We start from the raw sequence: 18,950 nt of genomic DNA, 5'->3' as shown, positions 1-18,950 counted from the left end.
GGTTGTATGGCTAGGAGATGGAATGAGATCAATGGGTGCACAAGCCAGCAAAATGTAAACCACTTAATGAATAAATTTTCATCAACTTTCCCTTTCGTCAGGATAATTATTAGGATTTTGCTATTTGTACATTCTTTCCTTTACATCATTGTTGATATTTCTTTTGTTTTCAAAAAATTGTGGACGAAAATTTTTATTTTTATTCTTTTCAAATTGGTGAATAACAATTTGCCGTTTAACAAACTGTCAAATTTAGGGTACACCAAAGTGTATGAAGCATTATTGTAATTATTAACCTACTGGACCCTACCTTTCATAATTGCAATGTTAGGGCTTACACAAATTACAATTTTGGTCCTCCATCTTAGTTCATTTCTTCTGAGTCAATCCAACAAGTTCTACAATGAAGAGACACTCTCTACTCATAACAATGGGACAATTGTTGGGGAAGGTTTATGGAGCAGATAAATGTTACTTGAGACGAATCAGATAATCTATTGTACGTTATATATCTGAATTTATCTTGCATGAACATATAAATGGCAAGTTTTTAGAATTACGTGTATAAAAAAAATGAAAATTTAGAATTTAAAAAGAACTGTGGTATGGAACCTTAAACAATCTAAAAATTGACTTATTAACCGAGTTAGAAATATCTATTACTCTTGCTTCTATTGGCTTATTAAATAGATTGCTATCTTTATGTATGACCGGTTTTGCATAGAAGCGAGTGAGGCTCACGCCCCATGCCCAACATCGGAGGGCCTTAGATTTTAGCATATTTCATTCTTTTTTTCCTTTTTTTGGTAAATTAGGGTTCACTGCGATTTTTTATTAAGACTTCGATAAATTAGGTCCATTCCATTCCATTTATAAATAATGCGCAATAATATTTTTTCATTACGCGAATTTCATTTCTAAATTAGATCCATTTCAAATATAGCATAATGGAACAAGCGGCATAGGATTTTTCAAACTAATGTTGCAATGATTTCTTAATTCTACTCAACTTGTTCATCACATAAGTAGTATTCCATTTATTCGTTCAAAATAAGAGACGTTTTACTATATTTGGCAAAAATTAACGAAGATCCTTAAACAAAGAGTAAAGTCGAGTCCTTAGCGACATATAAATTTCAAAATTTTGACTTCTTGCTTAGTATGGTAATCTGGTTTAACTTGTTGCGTACACTCAATATTATGAGTAAATTTCTTCAAATAAAAAACATGGATATTGATGGTGCCATGAAACTCTTACAAAGAATTATTTCATTTCTCGAAAATTATAGACAAACTGAATTTGCTATTGTCATGGATAAACTAACAAAAATGACAAGTAAAATGGATATTGAAGATACAATATGATAAAAATGTATAATTTGAATAAAGAAGCAATTTGACAAAAGTAGTAATGATTAGGTAAATCAATCAATTGAAGAATTTTTAAGAGTTGAGTACTTCCTTTTTACAATTAATCAAGCTTTACCTTTTGTAAGATTATATTTGAACAATTTAAACAATATGAAGAGATATTTGGAACGGTTAAGGCATGCAATTTTTTCAATTTGCGAAAGCCTTGTATGAATCTTGAGAAGTGTCGGGAACATAATGTATGTGGTGGCATTTTGTGGTGGTGGAGTTGGCAATTGGGTGAGTAACAGCGTTGTGACGTGTTTGTGTGGTGGTTGATCTGGCGGTTAGGGTGGTTCGTACAGTGGTTGTGGCAGCGTGGTAGATTGGGTCGTAGTGGCGGTGGCGCCCTCTTCCTTCGCCTCTCTTCTCAATCTCTCTTCTCCTCTCCCTCTCCCCATTACCATCGCTGCAGCACCTCGATTTTTCATTTGATCTACTTAGTGCAATGGTCGGCGGTGGTGGTTCTTATGGCGGGTGGTTTGTGTGTGGGAATGGCATTGGTGACACGATCTGGTGTTGGCGGTGGTATGTTGCTTTGGAGTGGTGGGATGGAGCATGGGTGCTATTGGTGTTGTAGTGATGGTGATGTTGACGGTGGTGGTGGTGGGCGGCGTCGCTGGTGGTTGGCGGTGATGCAATGCTTTAGCGTGGGTGGATGGGGTGTGGGTGTATGTGACAATTTTATTGGTTGATTGAAAGTTGTAACCAATAAATTGGTTAATTTGTGACCAATGTAGTGGTGGTTTTGACGGTGATGATGGTGGTGGTGGTAGTGTTGAAGGCAGCGTTGAAGTGGTGGTCGTAAGTGATGGTGATGGTCACAAATTATTTGGTTAATTGTGACCAGTGAATTGGTTAATCTGTGACCAATAAAAAAGATAAATTGTAATCAAGAAATAATGTGTGACCTAAAAAATTAATAATTTGTGACTGTCTAATAAGTTGTGACGTATAATATTTGTGATCTGTGGCCTATAAATTTTTTTATTTGTAACCGAAAAATAATATGTGACCTACAAAATTTTTGATATGTGATTGAAAGATAAGCTGTAACCAATAATTTGATAACTTGTGACTAAAAATTAATCCGTGACTAATTCATTTTTTGATTTGTGACTAATAAACAAACTGTGACCTGCAAATTTTTTGAATTGTGATCATAAAATAATTTATGACATAAAATTTTCGATTTGTGATAAAAAAAAAATAAGTGACTAATTAAATTCTTAATTTGTGATCAAATTGTATTGATATGTGATCTAAATATTTTTAATTAATAAATAAATTAATTAATTAATTAAATCATATATAAATTTTAATAAAAATTTTATTTTTGAATTTGAAACTTGTTTTCTTAATTTTGAAACATGCTATAAGATTAATTACTTATGAAATTTTCCCCTTTTGATTTTTGAAGTAACATTACTTTTAAGTGGGAGAGATGATGCTCTTTGAAGCATTCATCAATCAGGAAAACTGGATACAATTATTGGAAGACAAAAAACATGCTTATATTTTAGAAGGAACTAGGGATTTTATATTGGAAAATCTGTTAAAAGCTAAACCGATAAAACCGAAAATCAAAGATTGCAAGACAGATTACGAAAATGTTTGAAAATATAGCAATTCAAAATAAAAATAAAAAAATTAGTTTCAAAATTGAATCAAACGGGCTGGCGTAAAATAAAAAATAAAAATCAAGAATCGGCTTGAACCAGTATTAAATTAAAAAAGAAAAAAAGAAAAAAAAAGGATTAAACTATTAAAACAAAGCTAAACTGATTAATTCATGTTAAAAATCGACTGGTTAATTAGGGGTGTTAACAAGCCGAACCGGCTCGTTAGTTGAAAATTGAGGCTCGGACTTGGCTCGAGCTTTTTTAAGTCGATCTTTTTTTGGTCCCAGCTGACCCGAGCAATTTTACCGAGTGGGATAATAGCGGGTTGTTTTCTTATTACAATGTAGACGAAAGTGCCTAAATTATAATGAAAACAAAAGTTTAATGACTACCTCAAACAATTTTCTTGCTTCAAGAGCAGCGCAGGTGATACCGCCACTAACGTATTTTAAAACGATAAGATAGGCGAATCACCTGTTATTATTGTCCGATCGCCCAAAGCTCTAACCCCCCCCCCCAATTCTATCAATAATTCAACAGGTACTTTTTCTTTTCCTGATGGACATTGATGATTCCGGATTGATAACCCCGAACTCTACCTGAGTTCGTGTGCCATGATCGACGTCGACCTAATACCCCGAGTTGATCTTGGTGTGTTGTGCCGATTTGAGGTCGGGTTTACTCAAGGTCGGGATATCTTTTCCAATACTGCCCACCGACTTAATCTCCAAAAGAAAATAGACCCCACCTAAGTCTACTCCTCCCCTGATTAGAACTCTAACAGAATACTTCTAATCACACTTCAACACCTAATCCTAAGGGGGAAAGGACTCTTTCAATAATAGAATCCTTCTACAGCTCCCCCACCAACACCTATAAATACTTGGTCAAAGCTCAACACTAAGGTACGTTTTTCATTATCTTCAATTTATAGCCTCACGCACTAAATTTCCTATCTGACTTAAGCATCGGAGGGACGACGAGCACACACCTCGTTGCCTTTGTTGCAGGTAATCACAGACCGATCGTATTCATCAAAGTGAAGTTGGACCATCAAGTTCGAGATCTTTCAGGTGACATTTTTTGGTAGCATCAGACATAATTTTCTGCTTTTCTCAATAAGAATTAATTTGCTTGCTCAAATTCTTTAATTTTTGCTTTAAACAGCAATAATATCTGTTTCAGCACTTGAATTTTAATTGCGTTTATTACAGAGATTACGAGATTTGGGTTTTTTTTTTTTTCTTTTGAATTTCTAATTTCAAGTTTCTTTAATGATTTTTTAGATATCTTGTTCAATAAATTGATTGTTATAGGGTTTTACGAAATAGGTTGTTATTGTCTATCTGCTTGCAAGCAATTAGAAGCTCAGAGCTGGGATTCGGTGCTGAGTTACCATTGCTTATGTGCACTCGCAGTTGATATTTGAATTTTGAATAAAGTTAATAATTGGTTGATCAGACCTTTGCTTTGTCGAGGGTTTCAAAACCTGGGTGTCGTAAAATTTTGAGTTAACTTGTTGGATTTATTAATAAATTTTGATTTTTGGTTGTGGGGAGCATCTTTGGCAAAGTTTAAATAATAATTTAAGCTTGATAAACATATTTTTTTATCCACACGTTCCGTAGGATCTTCAGCTAACTAGTCACTTATTATCCACATGGATTCATATTTTATAAGCACTTGATTCATATTTTATAAGCACTTGAAATTAATACCAAACAATCCCAAAGAAAGAAGCATATTTTACTTTTATGATACTCAGCTGTAGTACTACAGCGCTATATGACCAGATCTGAGCTTGTTTTGGTGGTATATCCTCAAGAAATTGTTAAATCCCATTGGTTGTAGCACTTAGTAATTTAGTTGTTTAAATCTTGTAATTTGATTTGTTTTCATAGTTATGGGGGATTTGCTATTTTGCATTAACTTCAACTCCTAAAGTTAAAGTAATCGTAATTATAGGATGCCTGGAGAACCTCAGAGTTCAGGCATTAATGAGACCAGTAAACAGTTCAAATTACCGTCATAAAACGAACAATTGCATTATTTGATAACACAACCATGTTAACTAAACGATGAAACTGCAATGTAGGAAATCATAATATTACAATGCTAGCATTAAAAATAAAATGGAATAAAATAAAATCAACATACATAGGGAATTAAATAAACAAGGTTAAATATATTTATGCCCCATTTGTTTCCTATTATTTGGCCAAAAAAAATAAAAAATATGATCATTATCCATCACATCAAGCTACCATATTTGATTTCTTCTTTCTTGGGTGGGTTCCGTAACAACTATATTTTTCATTGTCATTCTTATTCTTATAAGAATGAGAATCAAATGGGGGCTCAGTGTAAGTTGTTTTTCGTACAACCCAATAACCTCTAGATTTAATCAAATTCTTGGATGAAAAAGATGAAGAAGAATAAAGATATCGAAAAACAAACTTCAGACGATACTTATTGAGCAACAGGTGAGTGTATTTGACAGTTTTAGAGAAAGATCCCAACTAATATTTGTTATCAAGTTTCTTACATGAAGAGTGAAGTATAGAGAGAGATAGAATTCCAGCTACAAATAATTCTTTGTTGTCCAGGTTAAAAGACATTATAAAGAATAAGAATGAAGATACAATGGTTAGAATTGAAGAAGATTGATGAGATTAAAGGAGAAAACGAATGACGAGCCTCAGCCATAACAAAGTAGAGGCAAAAAGGAGTGTGAGGAGAGGAAAATAGTTGTAGAATGATTAGAATAAGTAGCATTAGTCATTTTGGTTTAGACCAAAAACAAGTCCCTCAATAAGATTGGAGTTGAAGTATTTATTGAGGAGTCTTAAGACGCTATGTTACACCTCCAATTTTTACTAGTCAAAGGTTAATATTATTTATTCAAAGTCAAAGGTTCGACTGGTCAAAGTCAAGTTAATTAGGGACTTAAATGGAATAAATTATTTTATTGGGTTTTATTTTATAATTGACATAACTTAAGGGATATTATTATTATTATTATTTTTAAAGGCCATCATTAATCTTGGGAATTTAGTTTATAAATATGGAAAGATAAGGACTAGATTTTATGCAAAACATAAAAGAAGGGACTTAAATGGCAAATATGGGAGTTAGTGGAGGACAAGTGTCATTTTAGAAACCATTTCTTCATTTTCTTTCATTTCATATCCACTTATATTGAAGATGAAGACTGGGGGACAGTGACTGAGGCGAAAACCGGCCGAGAAAAAAAGAAAAAAAGAAAAAAGGAAAAAGAAGAAAAGGAAGAAAGGAAAAGGAAAAAAGAGGGAAGAAAAACTTGAGTTCCATTGTTCAATTTCTTCATTTCTTAAAGAGGTAAAGATGTAAATGTTTTGTAATATAATGTATATTAAATTTTCTAGGTTTCTAAATGGTTGGTTTAATTTCAGATTTAAAGAAAGAGAATGGTTTCAAGCCGATTTTTTTGATTTGTGAAAGATTTTGGTATCAAGGTAAGTTATTACATTTTTGGTAAACCCTAGAATTTTTAAATAGATTCTTGAGTAAAGATAGTGTTGACACATAAAAATTCATCCCAAATCGAACGGCCCAATGAATGAAACCCAATTGGAGGATCCCCAAATTAGATAGCCCAAAGAACAAAACCCAATCAGACAATTTAGGATGAAGGTCCAAATAGGGAGATCCATAAACGCGGTAACACCATCGCCCAAACTTGCAAGTCGCTCAGGATCTGAGCGATTGGAGTGCCATGCAGTCGCCCAGAGTTGCTACTCTATTCTCACCCAAACTTTCGAATCGCCCAAAATCTTAGCAAACATGAAGTGTTATGGTTATCAAGAAGCGCAGTTATCAAAGCAGTTATTAAGCAGCCTTATCACGTTCCACGATTCAAGGAATTCAATTGAAAACGGTTGAACGACAAAGAGTAATGGCAGCAGTTAGAAAAGGCAGTTCCATGACAAGTTGGCCATTACGAGGAAAGTGAGCAGTTATAGAACGATCAAATAGTTTTTAGGCGGTTGATCACAAAGAGATCATCCAAGGAGTATAAAAGGAAGAAAAGACACAGAGCAAGAAGACCCCGAATCAAACACTCTCAAACAGAGAATATGTAACTTTCAATTTTTTAGTTTAGATTTAAACATTTCTTTTACAATAACTCGTGTGCTTGCGCCCTTTGGAGACATTCTGTTTTTATTTTCCAATTGTAAAGTCATCGCCAATAAAAACGCCCCCTTTTTGGGATTTTGTCTCAAGAGGTTTGTCCCTTACACAATCGTCTGATCCCTTTTTAATTGTTAGCGACTAACCCGCGCGAAACGATTTGGCACGCCCAGTGGGACAGTGGTGTTTGGTGTTGAAAATACAAAATGTGAAACAATATGCCTCAAAAATCCAACAAGGAACCAGCAAGTCAGGGAGAAGTCCAATCTGTGATCAAGTGATATGAGGAGCAGCATAGCTGTTCATGAACAGATGGACAGAATCAGAGCAGTAATAGTCGTTACGAATCAATGGCAGAGTTGAGTTCTCAAACTATGCGTGCACTACTTGGAGAACTCACACAAGATGTTTTTGAACAGGTAAATTTTCGAAATATTCATAATATGGAAAAATTTACTCAGAATGGGAATGCACATTATGACAACATAGCCAAACAACTAAATACTTTGAATGAAATAATGAATAAGTTAGTAGGCCAAATTTGTCAACTAGTTATGCCTCTTGCAAACCACTTTCAAACTAGGGTAGTTGTGGGACATAATCCCCCAGTCCTAAATCCAAGTCAAGGGATAGAACCACATTTCGGTCCCTCTACTTCAAACCAAGGGGATGGTGTAATGCTAAATCAGAATAATGGTAGTAGTACGCCTAACTTGGGGGGTAATCCAAGTGTAAGAAATAATGTCCTAAATAACGAGCAGAATACCCCACGTGTTAATGATAACAATAGTCCAAATCATGGTAACTTTATTCCTAATCAAGGACCAAATATCAGACCTCAAGCAAATCAACCGATTAACCAACCTGTAAGGATTCCATATGACCCCAACGTCATGTTGAGGAATCAGATTATGGAAATCATACAGGACCAGATGGCTTTTGAGGTACGTCCTATCATTAGACCGACTTACACAAAGTCATATCCTGATTGGGTAGACCAAGCATATCCATGGCTTAGAGGGTATAAAGTGCTAGAATTCTCACTGTTTACCGGTTTAGGGGAGGTGTCCACTCTAGAACACATAAGACGATTCACACTGCAAAGTGGTGACGTAACTGATTATCACAAAATGAGACTTTTCCCTAGTTCATTAACAGGAGTGGCTTTCTCCTGGTTCATAAATTTACCAGCGAATTCTGTTCAAACATGGTAACAATTAGAACAATTGTTCCACGCTCAGTTTTATAAGACTAAGTCTGAAGTTACCTTAGCCGATTTGGCGAACCTACGTCAAATGCCAAACGAATGGGCAGAAGGTTTTCTCCAAAGGTTCAAGACAATAAAAAGTAAATGTTTTGTACCTCTGCCCGAAAAAGAGTTTGCCAAAATTGCTTAAGGTTGTTTGAGTTTTGATTTAAAAAAGAAATTCCAAGACAAGGAATTTCCTGACCTTTTTCAATTAAGTGCAAACGTGATTAGGTATGAACGATTGATAAGAGAAGAAGAGCGGATGAAAAATTCTAGCAAGGAGACTTATTATAGAGACCCAAATTTTGATGTTCATACCATCAATGACGAGTCATACGATCAGACCGAAATGTGTTTGATCGAATTAGTCAAAGGAGACACGTATACTTGTCCCATAATAGCTAAGCCTAGACCATCGGGCAAAGATGAGCCTATGAAAGATGAAAACATAAAAGTTAGAACGTTCTCGTTCGATGTAACCAAAGCTGACCTTATATTTGATAAGTTGTAAAGGATAAGCAAATAAAGTCGAGCGATAAGCATAAATTGCCAAACCCTGAACAAATTAAGGGTAAAAAATATTGCAAGTGGCATAATACATGGTCACATTTGACTAACAATTGCTTGGTTTTTCACCATGTGTTGCAGGATGCCATTGAATCAGGACGAATTACGTTCGATGATAAGAAGAAGATGGCAGTGGATGAAAATCCTTTTCCACAGCCACTTGGAGTGAATATGGTGACGTCTGGTTTCAAAAACAAGTTGCCAAAATTCAAATTGGTTATAGATGATGGAGAAGAAGACCCTAAACCACATCCTAGTGTCTTTGAGCGTATTAAAGGGAAGGAGCCAAAGAAGGATGAAGACATCTTGTGTGCAAGATGTAAAAGAGAAGTGAGTGGGAATACGGAGAAACTAGGGACATGGTAGCATCCCCATCGCCCTACTCTCCTCCCAAACGCTCAGCCTGGTAGAGGGCGAGGTACATCGTTCTACAAGGGACTACCTTTTGAGAGGCAGTTCAGGCCAGTAGATAATGGGAGAACATTCAGGCTGCAACCTTGCCGACCAAATGTATGACATTCGTTCCAGTATAATGCAGGAAGGGCAATACCCTTCGACGAGATGACTAGAACCCAACAAAGGCGTTTCCAACGAAACTATGGACGAATGATGAGGTAGCAACAGAGAGTGCCACATCCTAAAGCGCCTAAACTACTCAAAGTAGCCAACCAAAATGTTCTCAAGGACAGTGAAGAAAATGGTACAAACAAATCAATGAAAGAGTTGTCAGAAATTTCTTCTGGGAGATCAAAGTTTGAGCGAGACAGAAGGGATGGAGAAGATCCAGATCAGCCCCTTACTATCCAGTTCGGTACGTTACCTCCTGTTGTGGCTAATAATTACTTACTGGCCAATGAATTCAAGAATAAAGAAAAAGGAGAAGAAGAAAGGGATGACAACGAAGGAGAGGCTTGTGTGCTGGAATGTGAAGAAGGTCAGACTTCTAGAGAGGCCTACAATGATGAAGAAGACGACGGGATGACAGACATCGAAGAAGAAATCGACCTAGAAGCAGAAAGAAGGAGAGGAGTATCGCACAATACTCTGTTGAAGCAACTATATCGAGAGGGAGTTCGCGAAGTAGACTTATTGGGAGAACCATTTGGGCGTTCTTTCGATTTCTAAGTACTATATGGGATGCCCAAAAGGAAGAAGAAAGTGTCCCGCTCTGAAAAGTATGGGTTACCTCCAAGAATAATGCCCCCTCCCACAGGTTGGGTAACTGATGAAGAAGCATTAAAAAACAGTAAGGAGGAAATTCAGGAGATAGAGGCTCAGCGCGATATGCTGCACGTCGACTTATCACAGAGGGATAATTCGACAGAAAACAAGCAGAAAGTAGAAATAGAGGTTGCCGACAAGGTTATTTTTAAACGGCCAGCCATGAAATTGACTAAACACTTGAGGCCACGTTAAAGCTCTAGTTAACGACATCCCTGTGGCAAAAGTGCTTGTCGACAATGGAGCAGCTATAAACATCATTCCATCTAGGATGATGAGGAAATTTGCAAAGACAGAGGGTGACATCATTCCAACAGAAGTCATCCTTACGAGTTTCAATGGAGGAGTAACTTCAGTTAAGGGAGTTATGCCATTGGACATAACTATTGGGACAACTACTAGGACCACAGTTTTCTTTGTAATAGATGGTCCTACTTGTTACAATGTGTTACTAGGAAGAGATTGGATACACGGAAATCGCTCCATACCCTCATCACTCCATCAATGCCTGGTCTTTTGGAACAACAAGGGTGAAGCAAAGGTGGTGCAGGCCGATCATAGGCCTTTTGTCGCAGAAGCAAACTCAGTGGAAATGTTCATGTACGAAGGAAACTATGAACCTGTCAGGGTAGTCCAAGATGGGGAAGAAACTCAGATCGTCGCACAGAGTGAAGAGCCATTTTCAGTGGACGCACTCATTGAAATGTTCAGCCAAATGAGACCAAAAAAAGTGGTCTTAGAACAGCCAGTAATTGGCAAAAGAATAATCAAGGAGTCTTGAACGGATTCTAAGCCACAAAAGCAAATGGCCGATATTCAGGCTTTCAAAGCCAGATTAATGGCTTTCAATAAAGAATGCAAGGACAAAACGAAAGAAGAGACAGCCCTAAGAGCGCTGAAAGACAAATGGCAGTATTCGAGTTAGAACAAAGCATTGGCCGAGAAGTCAACAAGGTGGACTGTTTAGAAGAAAAAGTACTTACAAGGGAACTGGACGACGAAGTGATGCGGATCATCAAACCTGGATACGCTCAAACACAAGACCCTCTAATCAAAGTAAATATTGGCAATGAAGGAGAAGATCGTCCAACATTCATCAGCTAGATGCTCGATCAAGAGGTTAGTGATAAATTAATCGCTTTGCTAAAGGAGTATAAAGATTGTTTCGCTTGGGAATATGAACAAATACCTGGTTTAGATAGAGACTTGGTGGAACATAGGTTACCAACTAAGCCTAATTTTAAACCTCATAGGCAGCCTCCTAGACGTTTTGCTCCTAATGTACTCCCTGAGATTAAGAAAGAGATAGAGCGATTATTAAAAGCAGGCTTTATTAGAACAGTCAGGTATGTCGAATGGTTGTCCAATATCATGCCAGTACTAAAAAAGAATGGTAAACTAAGGGTGTGCATAGACTTTAGGAATTTAAACATAGCTACACCCAAAGATGAGTATCCAATACCTACGGTGGATTCTTTAGTAGACTCAACTGCCGGACACATCATGTATTCTTTCATGGATAGGTATTCAGGATACAATCAAATTTATATAGCTGAAGAAGACATACACAAAACTGCCTTTAGATGCCCTGGGTCTCTAGGATGTTTTGAATAGGTGGTCATGCCTTTCGGCCTAAAAAATGCAGGAACAACTTATCAAAGGACAATGAATTTAATCTTTCATGATATGATAGGCAAGTTTGTTGAAGTGTATGTAGATGATATAGTGGTCAAATCTGTTAAAGAAGAGGACCATTTCGAACAGTTAAGATGTTCATTTGAGCGAATGAAGTAATATAAGCTAAAGTTGAATCCCTTAAAATGTGCATTTGGTGTTAATGTAGGGAACTTTCTTGATTTCTTGGTACACAAAAGAGGGATTGAACTTGATAAAAATAAAGCGAAGGCCATTTTAGAGGTCAAACCACCTAGCAACAAAAAAGAATTGCAAAGGTTTCTAGGCCAAGTAAATTTTTTAAGACGCTTTATTTCTAACTGTCCAGGGCGAACTAAAGTCTTTTCGTTGCTCTTAAAGCTGAAAAATTAGGACGAATTCGTCTGGAAAGAAAAACATCAAAAGACTTTTGAAAGCCTGAAGACATATTTATCAAGTCCATCAGTGTTGGTGTCACCAATCCAAGGACGGCCAATGAACGTGTACGTATCGGCTGAAAAAGAATCAATAGCTGGAATGGTCGCGCAGGAAAACCAATTTGGTGAAGAAAGGGCAATTTACTACTTAAGTAGGCGGTTAACAAAATGTGAATGTAATTACTCTACTATCGAAAAATTATGTCTTGCACTGTATTTCACATGTACAAAATTAAGGATTTATTTATGACCCGTAACCGTTTATTTAATTTCTAAAGTAAATTTAGTTAAGTATATGTTTTCTCGCCCTATTTTACACAAAAGGGTAGGCCTTTGGACATTAGCTTTATCAGAATTCGAGATACAATATATACCTCAAAAGGCAGTCAAAAATTAGGCTTTGGCTAAATTTCTAGCCGATTATCCATGCCTTGACATGCCTGAAGAAATTGAATTAGAAATCAATTCGTTAGAGCTAAAACCTTGGGTATTGTATTTCGATGGGTCAAAAACCTCTAAAGGTGCAGGAGTATGAGTAACATTGATTAATCCTTTAGGGATTTGCTACAAGTTCGCGTTCACTTTAGACAGGATGTGCACCAACAATTAGGCCGAATATGAAGCCTTAATCGTAGGCCTAGAACTAATGATAGATATGGGAATAAAAAATGTGATCGTTAGGGGCGATTCTTAATTGGTAATTCACCAATTGATTGGTGATTTTAAATGCCAAAGTGATTCCATTATAAGTCAATATGAGATCGCCCAAGAATTGTTAGAAGAATTCGACCAAGTAGAACTTCAATGCGTTAATAGGATATATAACGACGTGGCAAATGAGTTGGCCCAAATGGCCTCAGGGTACTCAAAGGTTTTGAATTGGAAGTCTACTTGTGAGTATGGAACCATATTACCTGTGAACCAAAGAAGGGCGAGAATGATTGAACTTCACTACATATAAGATGGAGATGCAATGGATTGGAAAACAAAGATTAAAAGGTTCCTTAAAGAACCTAATAGAGGGATTAGTAGGAAAATGAAGCTGTTTTTGCTGAACTATACACTAATAGATGAAGAGTTGTTTAAGAAACGCTCTGATGGTGTATTGCTAAAGTGTGTAAGTTTGCAAGAAACCAGGACGATCATGGCTGAGGTGCACAAAGGGATATATGGAGCTCATCAAGCTGGCCAAAGGATGAGATGGTTAATTATTAGGAGTGGATATTTTTGGCCAAAGATGGTAGAATTATGCGTTCAGTATGCAAAGAGTTGTTTAGCATGTCAAAAGCATGGTCCAATACAAAGGGCGCCAGCACGAAAGATGACACCTATTATTAAACCTTGGTTGTTCAAGGGTTGGGCGATAGACCTGATAGGGAAGATTTATCCCCTATCGTCCAAGCAACATACTTTTGTTATAGTTGCAACCGACTATTTCACCAAGTGGGTAGAGGCGATACCTTTGAAAGAGATCACCCAAAAGAATGTCATAGAGTTTATCCGTGATCACATCATTTATAGGTTTGAAATTTCACAAACATTGATGGTAGATCACAGAACATCTTTGAATGGTGATCAAGTGAACAAATTTTTGAGCGAGTTTGGGGTTAAATTAGTAAACTCCACACCATATTACGCTCAATCCAACAGACAAGTAGAATCTTCTAATAAGATTTTAAAAAATATCATCAAAAAGATGATAGATGAAAATGTCAAAAATTGGCACGAATGTCTGGATAAGGCCTTATGGGCTTATAGAACATCACCTCGGTCAAGTACCAAAATTACTCATTTCCAACTTACTTATGGACAGGAGGTCGTTTTGCCTATGGAAATCAACGTGCAATCGATTAGAGTATGCTTGCAACATAAGTTAAATGATGATGAGTATACCGAATCACTAGTTCAAAATTTATTGGGGTTGGACAAATTAAAGTTGGACGTCCTAGATAGATTGCAAGTTTAAAAACAAAGAATGGCTAAGTTTTATAATAAAAAAGTCATAGCCAAGTCGTTCAGCCTAGACAAATTAGTTTGGAAGACAATACTCCCTTTGGATAGTAAGAATCCAAAGTACGGGAAGTGATTGCCCAATTAGGAAGGACCATACAAAGTAAGCAGTGTGTTGCCCAATGGAGCATATCATTTGGAAGATTTAGATGGCACTAAGCACGTGAGATTCATCAACGGCAAATATTTGAAAAAATATGTTCCTTCTTTATGGGAAAGTGAACAGATAAAAGCGTAATCAAAACATGTTGAACGATTAAGGATAAAAAGGTCAGAGCGAAATACGTTCAAATAAATTCATTTATTATCAAACGTTCATTACAAAGTTGTAAGATGCAAATAATAGATGCTCTACAAGCTACAATTAAAAGTAAGCTAATCTCCCGGTCGATCGCTGAGTAAGAGGATGGACTGACCTCGCACCGCCTTCCTAAATGCATCGCTGCAAGGCGGGCAAAGAGGCTGAGAAGCACTCTCAGCAACCAAGGTGGCCCACAAGCATCCCAAAAATTGCCTTCCATCATCGAACCCCTTGTAAAGAACAAAGAGACGATGGGAAAAACTTTGATGGGAAAAACTTCACTGCTGGCCAAAAAATATTTTCTATATCTCCCATACCAAAGGTGACATCAAGATAAGTAGTAAAATGGGCGGATCAAACAATCCATTTTTATAGAAGACGAAGGTTTTGAATTGATTGTCAGAATGCCAAATAATGGCAGCAAATTAGTTTCGAAGAAGAGAATGAAAATGAAGATGGAAGATGGAAAGTGCGAAGCATACGTGCATTTATAGGAGTGTGGAGATGAAGAGACAGAATATGAGCAGCCACATTCTGCCTAGTAAATGAAATTAAGTAGCCTAAAGTCTTGGGAAAAGAGGTGGAAATATCAAGAGAAAATGTGCAAGATTTTTAGTACAAAGCAGTTAAATGTTTGAAGGATTGACGATTAAAAGACAAACGTCAAATAGATGCACAAGAAGTTAACATAGATGTTCATTAATGATGTACAAGGTTACAAAGGAAAAGTCAAATGCGAAATTACAAAAAGAAAAAGTTAAGGCATTATATGTCTTAATTACAATCTGCCCCATATCGAACGAATTCTTTCCCTAAGTTTTCCCCAGTCCTCGTTCTGCCGAGAGGAAGTGATGTTCAATTCGGCCACAACATCATCATCAACTTCCAACTTCTTGTACTGCTCGATCAAAGACTTAGTTTGCTCAATTTCTTGGGAGGCGTTACGCTTTTTAGCAGCCATTCTCGCCTTGCACTCGTCCATTTTGGGTTGAAATTCCTTCATCTGAGCAGCCAAACTAGCCATCAAAGAGTCTTCAATCATGACTTCGGAAGAGATTTCTTTCAACTCGTCCTCAGCTTTGTTGATCTCCAGAAGCAAAGACTCTTTTTCAGATACGACGCGAAGATATTGAGTACTTTTGGCTTTTAGTTCAACATTCTTGGCCAGCAAGGAGAGGACCTCGGAATGGATAACTTTCAACGTCGCTTTAAAATCAGCAGAAAGATTGAGCGACGGAAGTGTCAGTGCTTGCTCCAACTTCGCATTCAAATGCTCAAGCTTATCCTTATGTCTGACAGCACTAGCCTTTCCAATGTCCATATCCATGAAGGACAAGTACCCAAATATCGACTGCTTGAGGAACTTCATATCTTCCTCTGAAGAAGTAGCAGGACGACCAACTGGAGCAGGGCGAGATGTCTTGACTTGCCCCCAGGAAGTGAACAAGTCTTGGATGGAACACACAATCTTATCAGCATCCTGCAAAGAAAATTGCCAATATTGAAGATTCTCACTACAACGAACAAGATGGAAGTAAAAGTAAAGCAAAGATTACCTCATCAATAATTTTGGAAGATGGCATATCCCCAGCCAAGTCTGCCACCTGTGGCTCCACCATTCGTGAGGACTTCCCCTTGTCTAAGCAAGAAGATGTTGCCACAACGGGCAGACTCATGGGAGCATCTGCAGAGCTCAAAAGCAACAAATCAGAAATCAATAGCATAAGCAAAGGTAAAGCATCAAAAAATTGAATTACCTTCTACTTCGATGTTTGGGGGGTCAACGCCCTGGGAAGAAGGTGGCTCATCCATTGGTTGTGATGAGGATTCTGGGACTGAAGATGTCTCTTTAAGTGTAATCCCTTCATCAGCTGGTTTGGATGAAGCAGCCTCAGTGGAGGATGATGGAGCAGGAGGTGCCGACACCAAGGCTTTCAAAGGAGAGGCTGAACTTTTCTGAGAAGTCTAAATAAACCATCAGCACACAGAAAAGTTTCAAGTATGGAAAAGTATGCTTGTGAGTAAACCAATTTAATTACCTTCCTCCTGATGATAAGAGGGGTATCATCATCATCATCAACATCATCCACCAGAATGGGAGATGCTGAGGCTGGTCGTTTGCGGCTCGGGGGCACTTTTGGCTGCAGTAGGCTTGGCAGGGAGAGAAGAAGATGGACGAGCAGACTGTTTAGCGCGACGAGGAGGAGAAGGACTTCGGAAGGACAAAAGGATGACTAAAACAGGAGGAGGGGAAGAAATGCTTGGCTGGTCCAGTGAACGAAAGGCACGATTGGCATCAGTCGCAAACAATCTGCGCTTCACTGACAACCAGAGTTGTTCAAAAAGGGGATGGATGGCACAACTAGAATTGAAAGGGGCTAATGAAAATTGGCTCGTCAAAAGAAGATTGCGAGCATTTATAACCTCTGCCTCCGCCTTATTAATGATATGAAAGCGGTCTATCAAGTTCCTTGAATAGCAAGGAGGAACAGGCCAGGTTTGGCCGAAACCAAGTTGGCGAGCAAAAAATTAGGGAGCATATATTTCTACCCCAGCCTTGGCATTGGTCCCAGCCAAAATATCATGAAATAACTCCCTCCCGGTTAAAAATTGGATCCAAATGAGCAGAGAAGTGATCGCGCTGTCTATAGTGGAGGGAGGATGCACATAGTCTGGAGTCAAAAAGAGAGGAAAAGGAAAGAAGGAAGGAATTGAATCCAAAGAATAAAAGAATGAAAAAAAGTCCATTCTAAACATATTTACAGGAGCCAGGGGCTCAATGGCTAGCCCATAGCAGTTAGCAGAAGGACGAGAAAATGATGGAGTACCAAGTGATGGAAAATAGGATCTCAACCACATTTGAGTGAACCAAAGAGGTCCACTGCCAGTGGGAGATGCACCATTCTTCAATTGATATTGAAAAGAAGCCATGCCTCTATAGAGGGCAGCCAAAAAGAAAGAACATAAATTCAGAGGCCTACCACATTCCAATTCGTGTGCTATGGGTAAATAGCCCAGGGAGGGCTTTATACTTGGCACACACAAAACATATTTACAAAGCCAAACCAGAAGAAAGGTCACTCGCTCAGTATGGAAAGGCTCAGCGCTCGAGTGGTTATGAAGGGTTTGCAGGCTTGAATAAGACTCGGTGAGGTTTTTACCAAAGTTTGGGGTGCCACCAGAAACCAAGATACCAGGAAAAATGGTATCGCCCAAAGGTGGCAGATTCACTAGGGCCCCAACATCCCTTAAAGTAATAGACATGGGGTCAAGAGGGAAAACAAAGGTATTATACTCAGAAGATCAAAAACTTAAAGCGATCGAAAAAAGTGCTGAATCAAAAGTAGGGGGTTGAAGAGAGATTTCTAACAAATCAGAAATCCTAGCATTATCAAAAAGTGCCTTAGTAGGACCATGGTCCACAAGGCGAGCACGCCACCTACGGAAAACTATATCAGATTTAGGCCAAGTGCGAATACCTCTTTCGCGAAGTGGCCCCAGTGGTAGAGAGCTTAGAAATGGAGGGCCTTGATACAAGGAAACGGCTGGCCCTCCGCCGCTTGTTCGACTGCCTCTGCATTGTTGAAGAAAGGACCTAGGTAGAACTCATTGAGTTCGACATTGGCAGGTGCGAGAAAGTTCGGAGTTATGTATGGACGATTAAGGAGTTTCTGAAAGTCTTCAAAACTAAAGGAGTTGACAAATTGAGATTGTGAAGTAGCCATTAGGGACGAAATGGAGTTTTTCAGAGTTACGTAGTAGGGAAGCAAAGAGATGAACAGTAAAATTGTGAGAGAGAAGCGCGAAAAAAGTGAGGCGGGATTTAATGGTGCAGTGAAATGGCGTATTTGGAGGGTTTGCAAAACGTCGCACCTTTTCAAGCTATGGAAGAAAACAATGATTAAAATTCTTGGTAATTTCGAATGTTGCTGAAAACACAAAGTGAATATGGCAAAATTTAATAATTGGTATTAATTCTGCCATATTGGAGGGTAATTGTTGACACATAAAAATTCAGCCCAAAGCGAACGGCCCAAGAAATGAAGCCCAATTGGAGGATCCCCAAATCAGATAGCCCAAAGAATGAAGCCCAATCAGACAATTCAGGATGAAGGCCCAAATAGGGAGGCCCATGAACGCGGTAACACCATCGCCCAAGCTTGCAAGTCGCCCAGGATCTGAGCGAATGGAGTGCCATGCAGTCGCCCAGAGCTGCTACTCTATTCTCGCCCAAACTTTCGAGTCACCCAAGGTCTTAGCAAACATGAAGTGTTATGGTTATCAAGAAGCGCAGTTATCAAAGCAGTTAT

Source organism: Olea europaea, chromosome 15 (assembly GCF_002742605.1).
Source record: "Olea europaea var. sylvestris chromosome 15, O_europaea_v1, whole genome shotgun sequence".
Taxonomy (NCBI): domain Eukaryota; kingdom Viridiplantae; phylum Streptophyta; class Magnoliopsida; order Lamiales; family Oleaceae; genus Olea; species Olea europaea.
This window is presented reverse-complemented; position numbering follows the sequence as displayed.